General features: G+C 43.7%; 1 long non-coding RNA gene across 2 annotated transcripts; it reads left to right on the plus strand.

Moving 5' to 3' along the window:
* The first annotated feature begins 1471 nt into the window (after nt 1–1471).
* On the plus strand, nt 1472–14925 carry LOC115296629. 2 transcript variants are annotated; one of them, XR_003910968.1, is made up of 4 exons: nt 1472–1599; nt 1733–1888; nt 11752–11821; nt 14691–14925. It is a non-coding gene; the product is annotated as an uncharacterized LOC115296629 (long non-coding RNA). The 2 variants fall into 2 exon arrangements; XR_003910967.1 differs by lacking the exon at nt 14691–14925 and having other exon boundaries at nt 11752–12593.
* The last annotated feature ends 1392 nt before the right edge of the window (nt 14926–16317 follow it).

Raw genomic sequence — 16317 nt, forward strand, 5'->3', positions numbered from 1 at the left:
TCCAGGACTGAATCCTTATGAAAGGAATAAGGAGAGAGAACTCATCTCCAGGGTCCACGTACTTATTCTGAGAAAATGATATATTGTAATTAAGTACTAATGTATGAAGCACCTAGAGTTTAAAATGATTTTGGCCAATTAATTCTGATTAGCATGTGAGGACCATAAGGGCAGGAGTCATTATCTCACTCAACCAGTCCGGAGAGGCTGTTCCTGGACGCAGGGTCACCTTGTACGTCTGCCCAGACACTCCGGATCCACTGGGCTTGAGGACACACGAAGACGGTGGCTCAGATATTCCCTTGCACCAGGGAGAACATGACAGTACGACTGAGTCATGCATGCTAAGATGTCCCTAGGAGGTTTTGTTCTCCCTTCTTTCTTCTGGAAGCCTTAGATGGGAAGTTTAATGACAATGCTGATATTCATGGAAGCTCACTGCATGCTGAGTTACCGGGAAAACTCACTACATATCGCCGGCACCATAGCCCCATGATCTGGCAGCATTAACACCTGTGAGGGGCATTGTCATACCAGGCAAGTGTGGGCGCTTGGAGCCAGATTGGCTGGATTCAAATCCCAGCTCTGCTAGCAATGGGCTGTGACCTTGGGCAAACTTCTTGTTTTGAGTGCCAGATGTTCGTCTGTAAAATGGGGCAGTAGAAGCTTCCCGTCTTATGGCACTGTTATAATGATGGAAATGTATCATAAATGTCAAGTACTTAGCTTTCTCCCTGATATTCAGTAACTTTGTAAAGAAAAGTTTACTCATTTATTTTGAGAGAGAGCACAAATGGGGGAGGGGCAGAGGGAAGGGGACAAAAGATCCAAAGTGGGGGCTTATAGCAGAGATCCCAATGCGGGGCTCGAACTCACAAACTGTGGTATCATGATCTGAGGCGAAGTCGACCGCTTAGCCCACTGAGCCACCCAGGCACCCCGCAGTAACTTTTTAATATGGACTGATGGCAAGACTTGCTGAGCCTAAGCATCTGACTTGAGAGAGGGACGAGCTTCTGTAATTCTGGCACTGTCAGCTCACTCGGGAGCCTCCCAAGGAAGGTTCCTAGACAGGACTGACTTGACATGAGTGGGTGCTGTGGGTCTGACTCAGGCTGAAGCCATGCTCGAGTGCACCTATGGCCGTTCGAAGTGTCTGCAGCACGGTACAGGACGCTCCTCTGCCTGAGGTTCTTGTGGTCAGGGGGAGTCGGGTATAAAGCGGGATGGGTTATATCCAGGATGATCCGACTTTGGCTAGACCTAGACTTGCCTCAGGGATGAAGGGTAAAGATGGACAAGATGTCATTTCCACAGACTCTGGCTTGCCACTGCTTGGACCCTTCGTTCCGCACGTGTGCATGTGATTTATTAAGTCTGAAATGCAATTGGTGTTTGTTAGAGTAAATAACATCCATTTCAATTTCTGCTGAGGACTGACCTTCTGTTACACTAACAGATGCTGCCCGGAGCCTAGGCTTGTACATCTCCAGGTACCACCGAGCTGCTGCCTGTGCCCCACACGTTAATGCATCACAACATCGATAAGATGAGCGGCAACGTGTACAAAGAGGGCAGTGAGGAATGTATGAAATGCAGGTGCTTTTTTCAGGCAATTTTCTCTTCAGTTGAGTTATCCTGCGGAGGCTTTTCAAGCTGAGCCAAAAGACAAAATAAACTCCAATGAGCTTTGGGACAAACGGACATACTAATTTATTATTTCTTCTCATAGGAAAAGCATTCTGATTACAAAAGGATTGGATGCTCCTGGAAGTACATTGAGGAAAAACTAGAATGTTAAAAATGATAAACAAATTCTAGTTTCGTTACCAAGAAGTAATCGCTGTTGACTTTTAGGAGGAGTTTCTTCTAATATTATGTTTAATGGGTATGTATACATTTATGTGAGTGTGGACAGGGATGGCACAATGTGAAGAAATTCGCATCTTTCTTTTTTATACTTTGCGCCTGCTATAAACATTTCACCATGTCATTCGATAATTTAAATAACATGGTTTTCGATGCTTCCTTAGGTTCCATTGTGTAGTTGAGTGTGACTTAGAAAATCAGTAAGACAGTAAGTGTCTTTGAAATTTTAACTGTTATAAGTTATGTGGCAATGAGCATCCTTTCCTATAAATCTGATTGTGTGCCCTAAAGGTGGTCGGTCATGCAGGGCAGATTCCTAGACATGTGTTCAGTGTGTCTAAGTGTATGAATAGCTCAAAGAAATCAGTACATGTGGCTAAGGCTGTCCTCCGGAAATGCGCCAGCTTAACCTCCTGCCACTTCCCACAACCTCGCCAGCACTGAGCAGGTCAACTGACTTGGTTTGTTCTGTCTTGTCTAAATTTCTAGTATTTATCTTTAATTTCTAATGTTATTCTTTTTTTTAATGTTTTTTAAATTAATTTTTGATACAGGAGAGACAGAGCATGAGAGGGGGAGGGGCAGAGAGAGAAGGAGATACAGAACTGGAAGCAGGCTCCAGGCTCTGAGCTAGCCGTCAGCACAGAGCCTGATGTGGGGCTCAAACCCACGAACGTGAGATCTGACCTGAGCCGAAGTCGGAGACTTAACCGACTGAGCCACCCAGGCGCCCCTCTAATGTTATTCTTTAAAAGTGGTCTTTCTCATTACATAAAGTCAAGCCATACTGAAATATGAGTAGTAGGAAGGAAGTCCCCCCTTATTCTGACCTCCCCAGGATAGCTTCAGTGAAGAAGACTAGATGCGTCTTTCTAATTCTTTGTCATGTTTATAAAATGTTATGTGTGCAGAGGCAAGTACTAGAAATACTTTTAGTGAAAAATTCTACATAAGTTACAATTATCATTCAATTTGCCATTTTTTCCATTTAAGATACAGCCCTCTTTCTAGGTCAGTATTACTCTATGTAGATGTAAGATGACTTATTTCACTGGGTAATGAATGTCCTTGTAGATTCATCTTTGATCATTTATGGGCACATTTCTGCAGCATACATTTCAGGTGGATGATTCCATCTAATTTTTTTGGAGAGCTATCTCCAAACTGACTTCCAAACATGTTGCGCTATTTTACAATTCTGCCCAATGTGCATGAGAATGTCCATTTCCCCACATCTGCATCACCATTGGGTGCTATTGATATTTTAATTTTTTTCACTCTTAGGGTAAAAGATATGATCTCATTCTTCTTTTAATTTACATATCTTGTGTTTCTTATAGTTAATTGTTTGATATTCCTTTTATTTTTGTCCAAAATGGCTATGAATTGTTGCCTGCAGTTTTGGTTCATCCACTGTATTTGAGTTGAAAAAGTATAGAAAAATGTTCCAATATTTCTGATCTTAAGACAAAAAAGTTTATTCCATGTCCTGTGCTAGTTCCTGCCTTATTTTTATATTTCTCCTTCAAAACTCATTGTGTGTGTCCATTCCTTCTTGATACCTTACGGTGAATACTTGCGGCAATCTCAAATTTAATATGTCCAAAATAGAATTTCCTTCTAATTATGCCCTCACACAGGCATCTCTGTCTTAGAAACTAGACACCCCGGTTGCTTAAGGCAAAAATCTTGAAGTCTCGTTTCATTTTTCTCTTCAAAGCTCAGAACAAGGCCATCAGCAAATGTTGTCAGCTTGAAGTTGGGGACCATCCTAAGCCATTCACTTTCCTCTGTTCCCACTGCTGCCTGGCGTGCAAGCTACTATGGACCCTTCGATAGTGTGGAGTCCCGGCTTCCATCCTGGCCATGAGCACCTTAGCACCAGCCTCATCTTTCTTGAGTGTGGATCAGATTCTGCTTCTCTGCTTAGCCTGCTCTGTGCCTCTTAACTACCTAAGACAAATCCAGACTTCCTGGCTTACGAGGTTCGCTATTGCTGCTTGGTCTCTGGTCTCTGTCCCAGCCACACTGGCCTTCTGCAAACAGTGAAGGTCATTCCTGTCTCGGGGTCCCTCAGCTCGTCCTCCCTCCAGGAATCCTCTTTTCCTGGGGTGAGCTCCACAATCTGCAGATGTGTCTGGATGTCACACTCATCCCGTTGCCCTGTTCTGGACACTGCTCATTATGCTGAGATATTTTTTAATCGATGGATATGACCTATTTCTAAGTTCTAGGAGAGTCTGTTTCCTTTCTCTATTTCCAGTGCCTAGAGCAGTGCCTGGCATAGAATGGAGTTTTGATAAATGTTGAGTTAACAAATGAAAGGGTGGATAAATGCCCTGTGTGTACCACTTTCGGATGCCATGCCTTTGTTTATGTGGTTCCCTCAGGCTGCAATCTGCGAATCTGTTCATTCTGTTTAATTTCCAAACTTCTGTCCTTCATGGCCAATGCAGAAGGCCTTTCTTGGCCCCACTGACCTGATGTGGTGTCTCTTCTCTGAGCCCTGTGGTCCTTGTGCTTCTTGGAGACACCTAGTCCTTGCCAAGTATTTCCTAGTCCTTTACATCTCTAATTAACTGCAACAGAATTCCAGAGTCTTAATGACATGGATGATGTGTTTCTCAACCCATTTCTTCTACCCAGTGTGGCTTCACACACAAGGTAGGTGCCCTATGAACATTTGCTTCATTGAAACCGCTCTTGCTGTCATTGACTTGTGCAGCCTTTTAGGGCTAATAGAAATTTTTCATGAAATATGCTCTGATCTGGTTCCTGTTTTCAAGAAAAATATTCCAACCTTGCCATCTAGTTAGAAAGTTATAGATATTGAACTGAAGTGAGGTGGGAAATGGGGAGGGAGGGAGTCAGGAATATGCCAGGGGTTCGATCTGAGAACGTTGGAAGTGATTCTATTTAAATTGGGCTACTCTTGGGGTGCCTGGGTGGCTCAGTTGGTTAAACATCTGACTTCAGCTCAGGTCATGATCCCGCAGTTTGTGGTTTTGAGCCCCTCATTGGGGTCAGCACTCAGAGCCTGGAGCCTGCTTCAGATTCTGTCTCCCCTTCTCTCTGCCCCTCCCCTGCTCATGCTTTGTCTCTCTCTGCTTCTCAGTAATAAATAAATGTTAAAAAAAAAATTGGGCTACTCTTTCTTCCCAACTCAAATCCTCATCAGAATATCTATGGAAACAGTCCTCTGGTCTCTGTTTTTCTTAATTTGACAAACGCACATTGGCTATGCTTGTCTCTTGAAGTTATCTCCGAAGACTGTCATATTTCTGGTTTCCTGATGAATTGGGCTGCCAGTAGCTGAGCTGCTGGGGCTGGTGACATCACTGCAGGGTGTCTGCGCTCTGTCTAAATGACAAGGCCTGACACTGTGCTCAGCGTCTCCCTCTTGCTTGAAGGGATGCGGAAGGGAATATCTGCAGGCAGTAGCTGGGAAGGAAGCTTACAGGGAAAAGTGCATCATGGGGTGGGTAGAACAGACAGCTGGGCGGTTCGGGGAGGGAGAAGAAATGCCCTGACATTTTCCAGTGTTCCTTGAAACCTCCTCATGCAACATGACGTCACGGACCACACGCTGCCCGAAACAGACTCTACCTTGGCCATCGGGCACTTGACTTTACTAGAACTTGAACTTTGCTGGCAAAAGTCTCTCTCACCTCCGTAGTCTCACACTGTCCCCAGGGCAGTGGATCCAATGTATGGACATTCTTGGAAGAGTGCAGCGCAGATTAGAAACAGTTTTTTTTCCCCCTCTCCTAATTTCGTATTACTCCATTGTCAAGTTTCCAATACTATAATTTTATCTGCTACCAAGGTGCCAAGGATAAAACCATTTTCTTTGACACAGTCATTATTTTAGGGCTTCCTATAAAATTTACTCTGCTTAAACATGTTGTAGGATTGATTTTTTGCCCTTCTTAATGCCTCGAGCTTTTCATGTACAGCACATTTTTTAAAGGGGCAGAGATGAGACTCAGCCCATCCTTGGCTTCATGGTGAGATTGGTTGGCCCTCTATGCCGTGGAGGAGAATGACAGCTCCAGGTGCCAGGGGGACAGAGAGGGGTGGGAGAGGGATTGGGGCTCCTGTTATTCTAAGATGTTGGTAAAAAATGACTGACAAATCTTACCAAAACACTGGGAGAAGGTACAAATATTGCTTTTCATGTCTTAAAAACATTCGTTTCTCTTTTTGTCTCTTTTAGAAAAACCATCACATTAGAAGGGATGGGTAGGGCTAGTGCATGAGAACATTAAAGAAATGCATCTGTTAATTATTGAGTGACTGAGGACACTGACTGTGTGTTGATGGGTGGTATGGATAGAGGAGAAGAAACCCATTCACTTGGTTCCAGCAAGGGACACCAAAGGGAATCCTGGAGCAGGAACAGGACTGAGCGGTCCTGATTCACCTGGAGATGGTGGTAACAACACTGACAATGGTGACTAGCTCAGTTCACATGTGTTGAGCCCTGGGGTTGGCTGTTACCCATCTGACCTCAGTTTACCCTCCCAAGGCAGTTACCATTCTTAGCCCGTTTTAGAGAACAAGATATTTAACATTTGAAGGATCGGATCATTTGTACAAAATGGCAAACATATCAAATGATGGCTCCAAAATTCAAACCCAAGTCTGTCTGATGAAGCAGTCTATCCAAATTTATGATCACAAGTGTCTCTGGTCAAGGAACTGAGAGATAGTGCTAGTCTGTTGCACTTGGCATCTGGGCTATTTGATGGAATCAGATGGAGTCGGTATGGCACGAGGAGCCTCAGACCCTTTGGGCAGCCATTGCTGCTGCTACCTCCTACTCCTGCTACCTCGTGCACACGTGTGTGACCAGTCCTCACCCTCCCCGGATCACTTTGGGACAAGGACAGGGCAGGGTGCTAAGCTCTCTGTTCTTGTATGGGGAAGTGTGGCAGGCAGAAGACGTCATGTGGCCGAGAGAGAGTGGGGCTAACACCGGCAAAGTTGGCCAACAATTCCTGGAAGTCTTATGCAAAACCCTCAGAGAATCTTTGATTTCAGGAATAGAAAGTGAGGTTAAGAAATGCTAAGATCTTGGGGAAGCTGATACCTGGAGGCGGATACCTGGCCAATAATAGCCTGAATTTTTTCTTCATTGTATTGTATCATACTGTTTGAAATTAATAAGCTTACAAAGGTGTTGAGTCCTTAGAGTTGCCATGGACCCTAAAATATATCAGATGGCTTTTGAAGTCAGGAACGCATGAATGTAAAGTTGTTTAAAATGCTCTCTTTCTAACAGTTAAGGTTAACTGCATCAGGAAAATGGTAGTTCTGTTTGGGCAAAGATGAAAGGAGACTTCCAAACATGGAGAAAGCAGGCTAACATTAAGGGTCTCTCTGCCATGCATTCTGCCCCATGTGGTGAGGTAATGCTATTGGCTTCCATTTGATGGAGGGGGAACCTGAGACTCAAAGAGAAAGAGCAGTGAGTGAAGGAGGCGACAAGGTTGCTGGACGAAGAGGCAGCTAACCAGGGGAAAACCATAATATGGAAGTTTCTAGAAATGGGTAGGAGAGGTCAGTGGCAATGACATCTTTTTCTCTAGACTTCATGGGAACATTCTCCTTTGCTAACACACTTTTCTCAGTCAAGACTCAGTAGTCTAGGTTCTCATCTTCTTTTGTGTTCAAACATGTTTCCTTGAAATGTAACACTGGCTGCACGGATTAGACCAGGATGTTCCCATGTTTCCTTCCTCCTCACTTATAAACCCTCCCTTGGGGCTGAGTCCTTGTCATACCACTGGTTTTACCCATTACCTGTTGATTATTTGGGCTTCAGTCTCACATATCTCTTTAGTGTCCAAGTTTGTTAGAATACTTGATTTCCCCCTTCATGTGGTAATGATCCATTTCTCTGGAGAAAGGGGATATTAATAATTTGGGGTAAGCTGAAAGAAAAGAGCAGAGCTTCCACAAATGGTTTTGACTTTTTTAAATGTTTAATTTTGAGAGAGAGAAGCAGAGGGCACAAGTGGGGGAGGGGGAAAAAGGGAGGAGGAAAAAGTATCAGAAGTACAGAGCCTGCTGCAGGGCTTGAACTCATGAACTGTGAGATCATGACCTGAGCTAAAGTCAGACGCTCAACCGACTGAGCCACCTAGGCATTCCCAGTTGTGACTTTCCATGGAGCATGTGGCTGTGGACATCCACTTCATGGTCTGGCTCCTGCATCTACCCAACATGGACAAAGAAGCTGTGTGGACCTCACCCCCACAAAGAGATGCTATGTGCTACACGCAGCCTTGACTGTGGCAGCTCAGAGAGCAGAAAGTGCCGACAGGCCCTGTCCTGCCTCCCAGGGATTCCTCCAGCCAGGGATCTGGGTTCTATTTCAACAAGGCTGCCATCTTAGGCAACCTTCTGTGTCCCTTCTGTGAGATGTTGATGAGATTAAATACACTGTATTTTTTTCTCCATTAAGCCCTTAATATTGTATTTGAAAACAATTACAAGAGATTTTACTGATTTTTTATTTTATTCACTTAGAATGCAACTACCTTTTGAACTCTATATGGAAATTGAAGGAACATGATATGGAAATTTTTACTTAGAGTTCAAATATCTAGGACTTTGGTCAACAGAATTTCAGTAGGAGTCGTATGATGAAAGTGTTCCCATAAAATTCTGTTTTGGCAAACTCTCATTCACTCAATAACTGTGCCTACTGCCTGTCAGTGCCAGAGGGGTCAGGAATAATGTGAGCCAGAAAGAGTCCATTAGGAAGGAGCAGTTGTCTATATTGTCTATATTACACACACACACACACACACACACCACACACACACGCATCTTCTGTATGTGTGTATGAAGGAAAGTATGATTCCATATTTATTGTATTTGGAGCAGAGTTTCTCAACAGCAGCACCAATGTCATTCAAGACTGGATAGTTCTAGGCTGTGGGGCTGTCCTGTGCACTGTAGTATGTTTACAGAGTCCCTAACCTTTACCCACCCAAAGCTAGTGACACTCCCCCAGTAATAATAATGAAAATTGTCTCTAGATATGGCTCAGTGCTCTGTGGGGCATCAAATAACCCCTGGCAAGAATTTTCAATTAGAAAGGCGATCAAGGGACACTTTGAGGAAGACAGTGACAGTGAGTGGAATGCAGCAAGAGAGGAAGGGTGGCATGTGGGAGCCAATGGGACGTCAAAGGCTCTTTTTGAGGCAGGAAGAAAGAATTATAGATGGAATTGTACTTAGAAATAAGGGGTCATTCTTTAAATAAAAATAACTACCATTTACTATGTTTATGTCAATGTTTTAAATGCATTACCTCATCCACCCATTTCAGACATGAAGACGGAGGCTCAGAGAGTCACAGAGACCTGTCAAAGGCACGTGTTTGTATCAGTAGACACAGGTGTTGCTCCCTGGGCTCCTAATTAACTAATATTCTAGAAATGAATCTACAACTTGTTCCAGGTGCTATTCTCAAACCCCCACCTTTGTCTTGTCAAGACCCCAAAACAATTAAGGTCAAGGAGCAGGGACTGTACATTTAAGACAAAGATGTCATTTGTCCTGTAGGAGACAGAGGTAGGAGGCAAAGCTCATAGAAGGGATAAAAATTTCTGAAGCTACTTACATTACTCTTTTATGGATATGTGTGTTTTCTTAATGGGACCCCCTAGCTCCTAATCTCTCAGGCCTTTGCACATGATGATTCATTCAACTAGAACATTCTTCTTCAGCTGGTTGGCTGGTAGCCTCCCACTCCTTCAAGGGTTCATGGAAACAGCACCTTTGCGGGGGCCTCTCCCTTTTCTTCATGGTAACAATCTTTTGGCTGAACTGTAGATTCTGTTTGCCTCATTTCCTCTCTGGCTTCCCATACTAAAATGCAAATCCCATGCAGGTGAAAAGTTTTGTCTGTTGTTCTCACTGCTGTCCACCTTAGAATAGTGTCTAGCACAGAGTAGGTGCTGTTTGAGATAGTTTTGAATCAGTAAATTTCCTTGCTCGCCAGGTTGGTGGGATAAAATGAAAGGTGCACAGGAAGGGTGTGTCCAAGTGTAGGAAAGAAAGTGAACTCTAGCTTGAGAACCAGATCCTATGTCTCTCCCTTTGGGCACTTTTCTACCTGCTCAGCGAGCTGGGTGGTTCTGGGAAGAAGGCTAAAGACGTGACCTGCTTCTTCTCTGAGTAGTCATGGTCTGTTGGATCTTTGTAAGTTTGAGCTTGCCTTGGCCTGAAAAGAATAATCACATTTGGGGGAATAAAAGTAATTACTCCATATTGCTTAATACATCTAATAACTGTTTAATAAAGGATATAAAAATTTCCTTGCTTTTCACCTTAGTAAATGTCACTCAATCTATAACCTAATTACTTCAATTTTCCATTTAGAAAATTAATTCATTTTGAAGGCATGAAAAAGCGACTGAGAAATTTTCCTTTCTGGCCAAAGACTTAGAAATGCAGATGAGTTCAAAGACCTCCCAGTTATCAGAGGTCAAGAGCGGAGCTTTGAAGTTGGCTAAATGGACTTCCATTTCTGTCCTCCCTCCTAGAGATTGACCTGAAGTAAATCAATTAAAGCAGATACAAGAGTCTCCGTTTTCTCTCTGTCCTCTTTCTACTTTTAATTTCTTCCTGCAGGGGACCTGCTTGATACACAGAGGTCTTAGCAGTGACATCAAACAGTGTAGGAAGGACCTTGTGACCCTATAACTTAGTTTCCCCATTTGGGAAAAGGAGATGAGAAATAAAATTAATTGTGTCAAGTCCCTACTATGTGCTAGACATTTAGTTAGGCATTCTGCACATTTTGTGTTTCTTAATTCCCATATCTTGGTTAAATGAAGAAATGAACTACGAATAATGTACATATAAATGATGTCTAACATTTACGAATGCCTGCTGTCTTGCAAGTATCATGCTGTCTCTTGTATGAGTTTTCTCAATTCATGTAACAATGCCATGAGATTTGTAATTATATTATTAGTTCCATTTTCTAGGTAAAAAAGCGGGTGTTCAATGAAGATAAATAATTTGCCCCAATCACTTAACTTGTAGGGAGAGCCTGATTTTGATGTATGATTTTTTCCTGGTTTAAACCAAGCTCAAAAGCTTTCGGTAGTGTTTTCAAGATCACCGAGCCAGCATGTGGCAGACCAGCCTGCAAAATATTTCTTCATTACATGACACGCTTATCTTGTTCAGAGTGGTTTCATGCAGCCTACACGATGCTCCATTTAACACTGAGTTAATCGTTGGGTGCAAACGTGGGATCACCTATAAAGATGCCTGCCCAGTGGCGTGTGTTGGTGACTGATCAGAGGCGACACATGCAGCCACGGGTCCACGGTGCTGGGCTCCTCCCTCCCGACTGAAGTCTCTTCTCTGTCCTCAAACGTGAGGCCCTGGGGAGCAGGTGGCCAAGGGAGGAGCTGCATCATAGCGATATCTGAGGTCCCTGCTTGGAGCAGGGAAGCCAACAGCGGAGGGTGCCTTTTGAGACTTGGGTGGAGACAGAGAGGCCCCCACAAAGGGGGAGGAAGGGCCAGACTGGACCACGGACAGTGAAGTGAACATATTACCCAGGAGTGACCAAACGTGAGACATTTTGCTTGGAGAAGAAGCAAATTCCCTCTTTGGCAGGCCTATCTATGCTAACTTCAGATTCTAAGCATGGTCCAAATACCTTTCCCAATGAAAGCAAGGTCCTGGAGGCAGGGATGTGGGGTGGGAGGTGGCTTGCTGAAGGCTGGGGTGCCCTTATCATGCCACTGAAGCCTCATTATGAGAACTGACTCACCAAATACTAATTACAAGCTTTCTCTGGCTAAGGAGACTTGAATAGATTTTCAGCTTTTTGTTCTTTTTTCCCAGTGATAGAAATTGATTGTGGCTGAACCTGAATGATACTCACTTTTCTCCTTCCTCTGGCTCGCTCTGGATGGTAAGCGCCAAGTCGCCCAGCAGATGAACTTCCTGCACAGCTACATTGTTCTCAGAGCCCTGTCAGCACCATCCCTGCTTTGACCATTGTTGGGCCTTGGTCATTGTTATGAATACCGGGATGATGGTGATGTCTGACCGACGTCCACACGTGGGATAAAGAATGATGTTCCTTTCCTTAACCACCTGATGCAATTCCTGGGGAGACGTTTGGCACAGAATAAGGAAGGCAGCTGTGGGGAAGGCTTCGCAAGGCCCTGACCAGGCTGCAGTGAGAACCGAACTGCCATGGGGCTCGGTGGCCAGCAGACTTGACTCCAACTTTCTCCAGGGGGACCGAGTGTGTTTAGAGAAAGCACTGACAGAAATTGCCTCTCTATCTCTCTTGAACATTAAACCTGGGCAGATCGATGGGCGTTTGTTATTAGAAAGGATAATCAACATGGTTTTCTGAAAGAGGAAAATTCTTTTCAAAGTAGAACGCATCATTCACTTCTAAAACCGAGGAATTACTGGTGAGGAAGATAATAGGCTTTCCCCCCTTCCTTTTACAGATTGAAGAATTTAGCCCCTCACAGGGTAGCTGCAGAAGATTGGTGGGCAAGTATTAGTAATTAGCATTCTTGACGTGGACCAATGGGCTCGCCCCCATTTCACACTGTTAATGGCAAATACCTCCTTAGTTTTTGTCTGATTTCCTAAGATTCTCTACTGATGGTGTTCCATTAAGCCTGGCAAGCAAATAAATAAATAAATAATCATTATTTACTGAGCTTCAGATGAGAGGATGACACGTATCTCCAATTTCACAGTTAAGTACAGCGTATATTCCAAAGTTAGGAGCTTTAATATTTTAAGGCTCAAAGAAAGAACTGTAATTCAGTTTTGTTTGTCAGGATTGTGATCCTGCCAGGAACTGTGTGGGGTGCTGGGGATAGAAGTTTATTGTGACAATAAGAAATTGGCCTTGGGTTGGGCATAAGAACAAACAGGGGACTGAATGGCAGGGTTCATGCCTCAAAGGTGGCATTATTTGAAATTGTGTGTCCACTTCTTGGACAGATCAAGGCTACATTTTGTTTATTTGTACTTTCTGTTTTTATATTGAGAACTTATTAGGCTTTTTTTAATGTTTGTTTTTGAGAGAGAGAGAGAGAGAGTGTGAGCAAGTGGTGGAGGGGCATAAAGAGAGGGAGGCACAGAATCTGAAGCAGGTTCCAGGCTTCGAGCTGTCAGCACAGAGCCCAAAACAGGGCTCGAACTCACGAATTGCAAGATCATAATCTGAGCTGAAGTTAGATGCCCAACCAACTGAGCCACCCAGACTCCCTGAGAACATATTAGTTTTTAAAGAGAATAACTTATATTCTAAAATATACAATATATACTGTGCATCCTGTTCAAAATGTGTGTGGTATGTTTGTGAATGGATGTTTACTCTTAGGGAGGGAAGCAAGGTGTTCGGTGAAGGCGGGCATGTGTGTGGGTAGCATGAGCATGGTGACGCTTTGATGCGGCAGCAGCTTCAGGAACCATAACCCACATACTGTTGATGTTCCATTTGCCTTCTTCCTTTCTAAATATCTTGATTGCATTAAGTTGAATCACATGAATTGGTTATATTTGCCCAGTTCTGACCTATAAAAATGGGAATTTCAGACAAATGATCCTCATAATAATAGGTTATGGTAACTGTAATGCATAAGTGTAGTAACGACCTCCGGGGGACTAGCATTGTCAGTGGAGTCCTTTGTGGAAGAGGGTCCCAGCTCTTCAGCACCCCGGCGTGTCCTGAGTGATGGGAGATGGGACTTGAGAAGCTTGGGGAAGAGTTGGGTGGACTTGGCTAACCTTGTCCTCCACGGGAGATGACAGTGGAAAACCTCCCCTAGCAGTGAGCTTGACAGCCATTCTTTAGAAGCTACTGCTGGAGCAGAGACAAGGTGGAAACATTTCCTGCAAGGTGAAAGCCGGCAGCCTTGCCATGTGGGGAGGGGCGGTGATGGGGTATATATGTGGATAATGCTTCCAGGTGAGGGAGGGTTCTGCTCACTTTAGACTTTGAAAGGCCACTGTTCAATCTGCTTCAACAAAGTGCTTCAGGGTATATTCATTATCTACATTATCTTTAAGCATCATTACTTGCCTGAGGGTGTCTTGGTGCAATGTTAACTCCTGAAACAGTTTATACCCCAAAACAATATTCTAAGTCTCAGTTGATATCTGTGAAGATCCACTGAAGAATAATCATTTTTTTTCAGCCTCTGTGTTGTGAGTAATAGATACAAAACCATGTTTTCTTGTGGAATATTCCTGAGTTGTACTTAGGAGTGTTTTGAGGCATTTTTAGAAGGTATTTTCTAAAAGCAAGATGTTCTCCTGAAAAGATTCTGCAAAATCAGCATTGATTCTTAAGGTGAGGTATGTGATGTGCACCTTACTAGTTTTTTCTATATCAGAATCAATTCTAGACCAATAGACACAGGTTTGAGCTTTAAAGATGGCTGACCTCAGTAACGTTGACCAAACGTCTTGGGAGGAACTACCGCAAAGAGTTCTCTACTGCTGCACACCACACATGGAAATGCCTTCCAACTTGTTCTCTCCAAAACTCATCAGTATTGCTGCCCAAATCCATAAGATATGCTCCTCTTGGCCTTTTTGATGCATGTTTTAATTATGATAATGCTACCAGCTAAAACAGGCTTAACAAGATAAACCCTGAAGTTTTAGTGACTTAGCCCAGTGGAATTTATTGCTTATGTAATAGTTCAACAAGTGGATTCAGTGGATGGTCTTCCACACAGGGATTCAGGGATACAATCTCCTTCCCTATCGTGGTGGCATGATTTTCTACATCTGGCTTCCAGGTTCACTGTGGAAAAAGAACAGAAGAATAGCAAAAGCGTCTTGGCTTCCCAATTCAGCCCAGAAAAAATACATGTTACTTCCACCTATGACCCTATTAGTAAGAACTAATGTCATGGTCCCATCTGGATGCAAGAGGAAGTGGAAAATTAGTTTCCTTGCAAAAGTGCTGCACTGAAGACAACGGGTTTCCTTGTGGGGCACCTGGCTTTCTGCCACAGTAGAATATGATTCTTTTGGTTTGTTATCATTAAAGAATCAAGGTATCTCAAAGGTGTGTGCCTGGAATTTTTTTTCTGGACTGTTATGAAGAGCATATATTTTTGAAAAGTTGCTTCTTCGTGGAGAATCTTCTCCCAGATAGGTGGCCTGGATGAGTGAGACACCCCACAGCCTCTGCAGGGTCTCACCTCCTTGACTTCTGGTACTCCGTTGACTCTGGGAAGGAGTCTCCTGCCTGTATGTGAGGCGGCAATTCTATTAGAAATGTCACCTTTGATTTCTGTGACATATAGTGATGTAGTATCATTAGGGAGATCCTTTTCTTGGGCCATTATAAATGTCAAATTTGGTTCAGTCAGAAAGCACCGTTGGAAGGATTTGCCGTGAATGCTGCATACAATGTAATCCCGCAAACTCATCTAGGAAATCTCCAAATTGCATGACTTTTCAGCAATTCAGGGATGTCTCACCAAGCTACTGATTTCATCTGTAAAATCTGAATCTCCAAACAGCGATCGATAGCTCTGGTTATATGTGTGCCGTAATTCCACAAGTGCGTTACATATTTTATTCTTTTGTGTAGCAAAAACATGGAGGGATATTCATAGATAAGTATAAGTGGGAAGATTGGTCAGACCTTGTAACTTTTTTTCTTTTTTTTTAAGTAGGCTCCATGCCCAGAGCAGAGCCCAGCTCAGGGATTGAACTCACAACCCTGAGATTAAGACCTGAGCTGAGATCAAGAGTCAGATGCTTAACCAACCGTGCCACCCAAGCGGCCCCGGAGACCCTGTAACCTTTTACAGTTTGGTTTACTCATCCAGTGTGAATGCCAACAGCATCCACGTTGTAGGATGGCCATGAGGACCGACTGAGGAAATGCAAGCAAAACACTTAGCTCGGGATGCGGCACATTGTAAGTGCTCAAGGAATAGTAGCTCTTCTCTTTTCCTGTCTTGCGTGTTAGCTTCCTATTGCTGCTATAACAAATGATCACAAACAAATTTATTATCCTTCCGTCCTGTGAGTTAGAAATCCAGCATGGGTTTTGCAAGGCTCCTATCAAGATGCTGATAGTGCTGATTCCTTTTGGAGACTCTTTACCTTTTCTAGAATTGCCAACATCCCTCAGCTCATGGACTCTTCTTCCCCTTTCAAAGCCAGCAACAGGTGGAGGCCTTCTTACAGAGCGCGAGTGGGAAGAAACACAGAGAGAGGGAGACACAGAATCCAAAGCAGGCTCCAGGCTCTGAGCTGCCAGCACAGAGCCCAACACAGGGCTCAAACTCACGAATCGTAAGATCATGACCTGAGCCGAAGTCAGACTTTAACCGACTGAGCCACGCAGGCACCCCTCCATCTGCCATTTCTAAAGATTGTTTGACTGTATCGGCATACCTAGCTGCT

This window comes from Suricata suricatta, chromosome 7 (assembly GCF_006229205.1).
Source record: "Suricata suricatta isolate VVHF042 chromosome 7, meerkat_22Aug2017_6uvM2_HiC, whole genome shotgun sequence".
NCBI lineage: Eukaryota > Metazoa > Chordata > Mammalia > Carnivora > Herpestidae > Suricata > Suricata suricatta.